The sequence below is a fragment of the Coloeus monedula genome (genome assembly GCF_965178545.1).
Source record: "Coloeus monedula genome assembly, chromosome: 5".
NCBI lineage: Eukaryota > Metazoa > Chordata > Aves > Passeriformes > Corvidae > Coloeus > Coloeus monedula.
Window position 1 is genome coordinate 44,950,099 of NC_138785.1, and position 9,804 is coordinate 44,959,902.

Below are 9,804 nucleotides of genomic sequence, written 5' to 3' on the forward strand. Positions count from 1 at the left end.
TCCATGGTCTGTCATGTAATTGCAAGATTATATTGCCATGGGAGCCCCTGGTCTGGCACTTATTGCAACATTATCATTCATATTACATTAATTGAACACAGGCAACTGACATATGAGCCAAAATGCTTTTCTGTTAGTGATATCCCGCACTAGATGGTGCTCTGTACGTGGGTTTCATTTGGAAACTAGTGCAACGTTTCTCCTGATTAAGTTAATTATTTACATGATAGAAAGCAAGTGAAAAATATTTATATGAACTTCATCCTTAACTAATTTTTGAAATAATACATGAGTTCCTAAGGTTACCTAAACTGTAGAAATTCACAGCATCTAATTCACTTAAGGTACAGATCATTTAGGTAGTTAAATTGTGTTTTCTTTTTTATAAAAAGTCTTGCATCACAACAGTAGTTTGTGACTTCTGATGATTAGGAAGCAGAAGCAAAACTGTGCAAATTCCAAACACTACTTGAACTAACAGATCTGCACTACTGCATTCCTGCTGCAATTCCTCTACTGCTCTTCCCTGCTGGGGTATCTTCTATTTTTCACATCTCAACAACCCAGAAATTCAAGGGAACTTCACTGTAGTGAGGCCCATCTTTATATCATAACACAAATAATACAGCATTTGAATGTTTCTTGTGATCAAGAACCTGAGATTAGTGAATACTTGTGGAACAAGTAGGATGAAGTAAGTGCTTGGGCCGTACTGAATTTACTGCAGGGAGATCAGGAAATCCATCTCCTGCCAAAATGCCATACAACCATCTGGGAAAAGCTTCCTTACAGAAATCAGTGGGTTATTCATATGGTACTCAGCAAATATAAAATTCATGCTGCATTGTCCCTGCTAGATGTCTTGCAAGTCTTACTCCATAGGTTAGTATCCAAGTTTGAATTGCTAATGCTTGCAAGACGTGCAGTCACTTTGCCTTGTGATGAAGGGGGTTTTAATGATTGCAGTGTATCTCTTTTTTTAAATCTTCCAGTAACTCTGAGTATTTAATTTTAAATATCTCATGGAATTTTTTGAAATAAGACTATTTCAAATTGTTCCAGTCCTCTGTCACTGAATCCTACTTCTGTCACAGAGCATGCTTAATGAGAGATCTCAGCACAGTTCTCATCTATTTCTCTTAGTGACTTCTCCTAACAAGGGGTTAAACACTTTATGAATTGGTTTCACTAACCCTCTGACTCAGTATAGGAGAAAAAGAAAACAGAAAAAATCATACCCATCTGGAAGAACACAAGCCACTCAAGCTAAAATTTCTAAGCAAAAAGCTCTAGGATACTGAAGGAAGGGAAGGGCTTCCTTCTTATGTTTACACAATCTGAATAAAACAAGTCATTAATAATACAACTTGGAAAAAAAAGTCATTAAATATTTGCAGTCCATGACAATTAACTTAAAATTCTACTTCTATTTCCCTTTAACTTCCCAAAATTAAACTAAAGCATGTGAGCTACTAAATTGGACATAAAAGTTTCACATGTAAGAAAATAACTGGACACCTTTCCTGATAGGTAATTCTCTTTTTTTTTTCTCTCCCCAAAAGAATTAAGAAAATTAATCTCATGCAAATCAACAGAGCCCAGTAAAGTTAGACTGGGGATTAATTAGGTATGTCATCTGCTTCTCAAGCAGCTCATTTATAGTGTATCTCAAAGAAAACACAGCTTTAACAACAGACCTTTTCTGGTATTTTACTTTCTCATTAAAAAGATATCAACCACATTCATTATTTAGTATTCTATAGTGAGTGTAGCCCTGTTAGTCTGTATGTGCTTCGTAATTCATCATATACTAATGATCAGCCACCTTCTCTCACGTTACCAGAAAAACAAAAATATCTGTGTATGTCCAGCAAGAGCTGGGAAGAGCTACAGCCAAGAAGGCAAGGGAGTAAAGGCCCCTAACATCTCAGATGTATTTGTTGATGCATGTGACAAGAGGCTATATATTCTCTAGAGAGGTCACATGGTGTCTTTGTCATTTGTACACTAATTAACCCTCAAGCCCAAAATTCAAGTGAAATTAAGACATCCTGCAGCTTTTCAAAGAACACCATCAAGAAAGATGAGGAATGAGCAACCAGCTGTCCAACATAGGAAGAATTCCTGACAGAAGTCAGAGTGACATTCACTGTTGACATCTTCTGGTACATCACAGAGTGACTGTAGGGAAACAGTACAGACTTCCTTAGAGAACAGCACCACCATAGTGATTTCAGCAGGTGAAATATAATTTAAATTAATATTTAATTTTGGTTCCTACTTGATGGGCAGCCTCTTCATGTAAGACAGCTTTAAAGAAAATACCCAACTCTGTATCCTAGACTTCTCTCATGAAAAGCTCTTACCAGAAAATACAAAAGACTGCCTGTTTCACAAGGACAGATGCCACATCATGGTTCTGTATAATATCAGTGAGGATACTGATATTTTTGAAGAACATAGTGGAAGCTCGTATCTGGCAGCTGCCATGTCTCTGTTGTCTCTATTATTCACCTCCATTTTTTTTCAGGATCTCCTTTCAGTTGAATAGTGTTGGAAGCAAAAACGTAAAATGAGACTCGGGAGAAGTCAGCTGCTAATAAAAGGTTCCCCTGTCCTTTCTTGCTGACCCACTAATTTAAATGCAAGCAGGTCTGCTGTGATATCAGAGAAAGCCTTATTTGAGGTGTGCTTGTGCTTGCTCATTAAAAACAAGTAAGTTTCAGCAGACTGCTTCTTTGAAGTGCTGTGACATACATCCTCAGCTACAAATGTGTTTCTTACATTATTTTAAGCAAAGTTGGTATTATTTTCTGAAAGAAAAAGTACTGCAGTAGTGTTTATTTCCCTGCCTATTTTACCATCCAGTCACTGTGGTAAGAGAACAAGTAACCAAAACGAAAATTCCTTCTTTGGGACACAGAGATATTGAAAGCAAGGAAGTGGATCATGACTCATGGATCTCATTTTTTAAATATGAAGAATAAGCCCCAAATATATTTTTTTTCAGTTTAAGAAGTGAAACCTAGAATTTGTAGATGTAAAAATGAACACTAACATCTTTCCCCATCACCTCTTATGTTCTCTGAATCATGTAGCAAGTCATTGAATTCTTTCATACTATCCTCATGTATAAGGGAAATACGTTTTAAACATTTTACACAGCACAGTGAAACCTCTTCAGGAAATATGCAATTCAAGAATTATATTTTATTCTATTACTAGCCTAGGCTAATAGTTCTGATCCTCACCTACAATCAGAAATCTTCAGGTTTTTCACTAGAATAAAACCTTATTAGCAGCAATTCCTAAACTATACCCAAGATACGAAGAGAGGTTAAGGCTTTTGTCTACTCCTTGCATACAGGTTTACGGTAGGACAACGGGTCCTTTTCAGAAGCATTTTACACAATATTAATTCAGTCCCTGGGAGAAATGTACTAAGTGTCCCAGGGTATATTTAAAATGCCCACAGCTCTCCCTGATAGATTACCTTTGCTAGCTTGCATCCAAGCTGTGTATGTAAAAAAAGGAAGTGCTGACTATAGCAAAAGGCTCCACTATACTTAGCCTTTATTGTCTTCACTTTCTGGACTGGCAGGATTAATTAAGGAATCCTGCAGCTTCAACTTCCACGGAGACAGCAGCACTGAAGAGGAAGAAGTAATCAGCTTGAGTTGGCACCACCATCCATTATACCAATATTCACAGAGACAGGATCAGTTACTCTTAATAAGAGCGCTGCCTTTTATATCCATTTTAAATACTGCAAGCTGCTCATTGTAAATGGCAAATGAAATCCAGAAGTACAAGTTAGTGTCCACAGTATTATACTTCAGTCAATTTTCTACGATAAATATAAAGTAGGAAAAAAACCCCCAAGCATACAGGGATTCCTTGGGGGAATTCTAGTCATTCTAGGCTTAGAAAATCCTATCTATTACCACAGTTTCCATTTCAGACTGTGGAAAATTATAAAAGCTGACAAATGCCCATAAATAGGAGGTTCAGCAAGAAATTGTGGTTATGGAGGGCACCATGTAGGACAGCAGGGATAAGTATTCTTCTGCTGCATATTCCAGCTCTGACTCAGGAGCTTGTCACAACAGAAAACAAGTTTTTTGTAATTCCTTGTGCAAATTAACTGACATCTGCCTTCAAAACACTCCAACAATCATCCTGATGGCTTATCTGTGTGCTAGCCTTGAGTTCAGCTATAAGAAAGCAAGTAGCTACTCACAAAGAAAATACTATGTTTGTTCCAATTCCAATTTAACTATTCTTCCTACTGTCCAGGACTACTGACCTATCAGAAAAAAGAAATTAAGTGAAACCAACAAAAGAAGTAGATTGCCCAGATACTGTTAATGCTAATAATTTTGTAACTTTGTATGCTTGGCTTTTCCTTTTTTCTTACAGTTCATTATACTTCAAATTAACCCTTAAGACTGCACAATAGCCAAAATAACATATCTAAAATACTAATTCAACATTTATTTAGTAAGTAAATACTACTTTATTTACATTGTCATTGCAGTATGAAATATCAACAACACATAATTTCACAGATAAATCATACTGAATCCCAGGTGAAGAGTGCTGTAGACCTGTCATACATGCCTGATATGTGTCATTCACCTGCAATTTTCCAGTAAAATAATGCTGTTCTTATTTCAGATGCACCTGATTCAACAGTAATCTTGTCCAGTTTATAAAGGTGAGTGGCTTGAATCCTAAACAGGGCTATATTTTCTTATGTAAGGTCTGTCCAGCCATTAATACTATGCCAAGAACAACAGACTTAGGGTTTCTCCCTAGCAAAGCTTCCTTGGTCAGTTACAACAAGTATTGGGGCAAAGAAAATTAATACATCAGGCCTCTTCTAAGGAAAATAAGGATTGGCTTGGAAATGAGTCCATGTTAAGATCTCTAAGTGACCTACACTGCTATAGAAAACATGGGCTAAAACACATCAAGTGCAAATAAGAAACCTTTTTTCCTCCCATTGGATTATTTTCACTCTAAATTCCGTACGTGTTTCCTTACCTTCTTCCTTTTGGCTTGGTTTACCACCCAGAAGGGAAAAATCATACATTTATTTTCATTTTCTTGCTCCCGTTGGATTAAAAGCATTTCTTTAAAATGACAGGCAGAAAAGACTAGTGTTTTCTTGTTTTTCCCTGATCTCCTACTGTCCATTCAGTAACCTTTCATGCATAGAGAACATTGTTCAATTTCAATCACCAAGTCAAAAGCACATGCTATCCTTTCATTAATGTTTGAATTCATCCGTCTGTGTTAGAGAGGATGGGAAAGAGAAAAGGAAAGGGTTTAATTCTCCACTTATCTGACTTTGAGCAATCAGTCCTAAATCCTGCCATAGGCTGCTTCAGCATAGCTGCCCCACAGCATTTTGTTCTATCCTGTCTCAGTGAGGCCCAGGAGGGGACATCTTGTTGCCACACAGAACTGGTTTCAAGCTTTTTCTCTCTCTATTTTGTTGGGGCAAGCTTCTGTTTAGTACACATTACCTTTATAACAATTACTCCCATTTTTTCTGTTGTTTCTGTCCTGTTACGTTTATCATACTTCTAATTAGGACTACTCCAGCCAGTGTGAACAATGGCATAACTTGCAGTATTAAGGTGCTGTGTGTCTAATGAAATACACACATACATAGAGATCTGAAACCCACAGAAGCCATTACTGATAGAACAGGATCTAAGCAAAAGCAGTGTGGTACACAACATTACGTCGTCTTGTGAGCTCAGAAGTACCATCAAGTTAGCGCCTATTAACAACTTACTGTGCATCAGCTGCTCTGCAGAAATTGTCAGCATGCATTACTTTGCATTTGCTGTTGGAAAACCCAGTGCAAGTTAGCTTAGCCTCCTCTCCTGTCAGAACAAGTCACATCATCATGTATTTGCTGCTGGCTAAGAGCCTATTCATCCCATGGTGCAAATGATACTTGCTAAACCCTGCAAACTAAATCTCACATCCAAGCTTCACACCGTGGAGATGCTGCAACAGCAGTATCATTTATGTGTGCTGTAATCATAGAAAAGTGACAGAAGCAAGTAATATTCAGCACCATTTAAGCAGCTGACCTGCTAGAGATAAGAATGAAATTGCTTTTACTTCAGCAAAACTATTTTTTTAAGACATTAGGTCTATAGTGAGGCTAGTGATGAAACCACTGAAAATTAGGAAAAGAAACTGCCTGTATGATCTTTCCCTCCTATTAATTTCCCTTAAATAAGTCTTACTGCTAATCATTCTTCTGCAGCCCCCTGTTAACCACTGTTATATAGCTGAAGGCTTGGAGCTCTTGCACAAGCACAGCTCCTAAAGGCTCAGACCCACTTGTTTTCTGGCAAGACACTTTCAAATAGGTCTGTGCAAATACTCACTTGGAATTTTTTCTTCACTTTCATTTTTCTGCCACAGATGGTTCCTTTAACAGAAAGATCTTAAGGAGGACTTTTAGGAAAAAAAGTTTTCCTTTATATAAACAGAATAAAACAAAAAAAGCCACCCAACCCAAAAAAATAAAGGTAAGAATGTGTTGTGCTGTCTCTAATAGCTAGATTATCTCTCACTTCTGCAGCTTTCTGACTTATCTGCCAGCATCTTGCTTGGAGAACCCCTCCACTGTCTCCTCTTATTTGTAATCAGGTGCCACAGAAATTTATTGTCAACCATCGTCTCTTTATCACATCAAATAACCCCACCAGCTAGCATCTCTTGGCACTTTTTTTACAGGTCTCTTCCTCTCTCTCCTTTGACCAAATCACTCATCACATTAGTATTCCTTTGGTTATTTAAGTATCAGCTCCAGTTCAGCATGACTGAAGACCAGGATTCTAAATGTTCTTTCTGTTCAGTCATTTCCTGACATCTATAAAGAACACCGCTACTCTCTTAGGAAGTGGGCAGGTTTCACTGGAAATATTCACATTGTGGCAATATATGACTCTCTCAAACATCTTCCCATGATCTGTGATTTAACCTTTCCTAGCAGCCATCCTCCCAGCCAGTATACTTTTGCAAGGTTTAGCCATCCTCCTTGCTGTAATATCCCTTCCCTGTTGACTTGACAAAGGCAATTAAATTTTCAATTGTACTGACATGGATTGAAGACACTGCTTTAAGGATAACTCTGCTGGTTCATTGTATTCACTATACAACCTTCCCCCTCACCTCCTCAGAATAAACAAATAGCCATATTTGGGGGGTTTTGTGCATAAATCTGCCTATGTGAAAGTGTGTTTGCTTAGGAAACAGCGTATGTGGAAAATGCCAAGGTGTAACAGTTCGTATAGAACAGTACAGTTGTCATTCTGCATATGGCTATGTAAACCCACTGAAATGACACCAAAGAAGGGGGGGAAAATCAGCCCATTTTTTATCTAACTACAAAAGCAAGTAATTAAAATCCTCTAGAAGAGTAACACACATATTTTCAATCACTAATATCCGAAAGAAAAAAAACTGTCTTGATTTCTTGACATATTAATAGGAATAAAACAGTTTAAAAGGTATTTTAACTCCACAGAAGATAAAACTTACGTTATTTGCCATAAGAAAATGCTTCCTAATATTATTGAACAGATTTGCTCTTACGAATTGTGCCAGAAACCATGAGCCCATTATTTAACGTCCCTTTAGGAATAATGGAAGGAAGGAATAAATAATTAATAACGCATACAATGTAGAGGTTTATCCCACAGATAATGGCCCATGAAGGAAAGAGTTTATTACATTACGGAATCAAGCAAACTACAATTAGTCTAATTGTTAAAGCGTTCAGAGTATTTTCTAGTTCTTCACCAGAGCTGCCTGTAAGTAGGTCTGAACCTTCCCTTCCTGGAAAGCATATGGAAGAAAAATTACACATGTAACTAATTTAGCCGAGAGATCTGTGATCTGTTCACCAGTACTTTTTGTGAGGATATACACAGTCGCTCTGATTGTTTTCTAAACTGTGGAGGAAAAATACCAAGGATTCTTAGAATGATGATACTTGTAGCTATTACAGGTAAAATCATCAGCAAAGTTATGAGATCAACCCCAAATTACTATCAAAAGACATTTTCAACATTTTCAGCAGCACTACTCAATGATTTTCTCTGGTATACCTCACCAGTATGTATGCCTCACTTCAAGGCAGTAAGTATACAATTCAATTCAAATAAGTTATATGAATGTGAAGTTTGTGGTAAAAAAAAAATTGAAGAATATTCATTAGTAATTGAGCCTCAGAATATAATGAAGACTTTCAACTGTGGTGCTATACTTTTCTTAAACCAAAATTGGCACTGGCCAGCAGAAAGGTTTGTTTTGTATTAATGCAGTACTTTAAATGTAGTCTGCATAAGCAAAGGGGAACAGTACTTAACACTTGCCAAAGAATTTGAATGCAGTTATCCACAGTCATTACTGGCCCTCTCTCCACATCAAAAAAAAAAAAAAAAAAAAAAAAAAAAAAAAAAAAAAATCATCACAACCTCCTGATGCCACAGAATCACCCGTGAACACACTGTTGTGTAACATAAACAAATCCACAACATGGTGTTTTCCCAAATACAGCCAGGATAAGACTTATCACAGACTATAAATCTGCCACAGCCAAGCTGTTGCAGTGTTGAGAGCTGCAGACCCCAAGTTCTGGCACCAGTTTTCTAACCAGGAGCCCACAGCTTTGGGCTATGTGCCCCCACTCCCCACACCAGAAGCAGCAGTACCTTGGACCAGAATCTCCAATAAGTAGTGTGAGAAGCACCCAAGCTGTCAGTTATTGTCATTCCAACTACAGTCCTCTTGGCATCTAAAGCATTCAATTCTTGAGTTAGGCTTCAGTGGGGTCTGCACTTAGATTTTGGCATTTTTCAAAAGCATGACAGGAGGAAGGGCAGGTTCTCTCAGCTAAACAAGCAGATATAAGACCTGGAGGGTCATGAGGACAACAGTGAAGTCCTATCTGACACTTCCCAGGAAATTCCCTTCATCACCAGGCCAGAGGCTAGCTGGGAAGAATGTCTTTCATTGTGCCTGCTCAAAATCTGTTATTCTGAACAAACTAATCCACATTCATCGGACCAGGGAAGCAAGGCATCACTTTGCAATGCAACAATTAAGGTCCCTAGCTGGGAGCAGGGAAATTTAAATTTCAATTCCTATTACAACACTGCTTTTCTAGCCAATTACCATATAATATTAAAGTACACAAGCAACCATTAAGAGTCAGGAACAGAAACTGACTTCCCTAATAACCTATTCAAAGCCATCCATTACCCTGGATACCAGCCGGACACAGACTTGGCCATCCTGTGCTGCTGCATTTTTACTGTTATTGATACTCAAGTTACCTGGTACCATTTCAAATTATTTATACCTGCTGCAATCATATCTATTATTAAAGACAGACATATATTCTTCTTGGAGTATGAATGTATCTGGAAGTATCTTTCAGAGGCAGTTGTGGAGCCTACTCCTGACTACTCCTACTGACAAGAAACAGGGAAAGAATATAAAAAACTCTGTTTGTCCATTTATTCCCTTTCCCATCTATTCTGATATTCACCTCTTGCTTTGGTGTCTGCAATTCTTTCCCATGCTTTATTCTACTTTGTGCTCCAGGTTACTTTTCCCCTCGTCATCCTTTGTCTTTCATTTCTCTTCCTTATTTAAGTGGTTTTGCCTTTCTTCCCTCTTTTTTTCTCATTTCGTTCCCTTCAATTTCAACATTCAAAGACACGATCCTGCAGTCTTCCTCCTACATTTATGAAACTCAAAAATGCA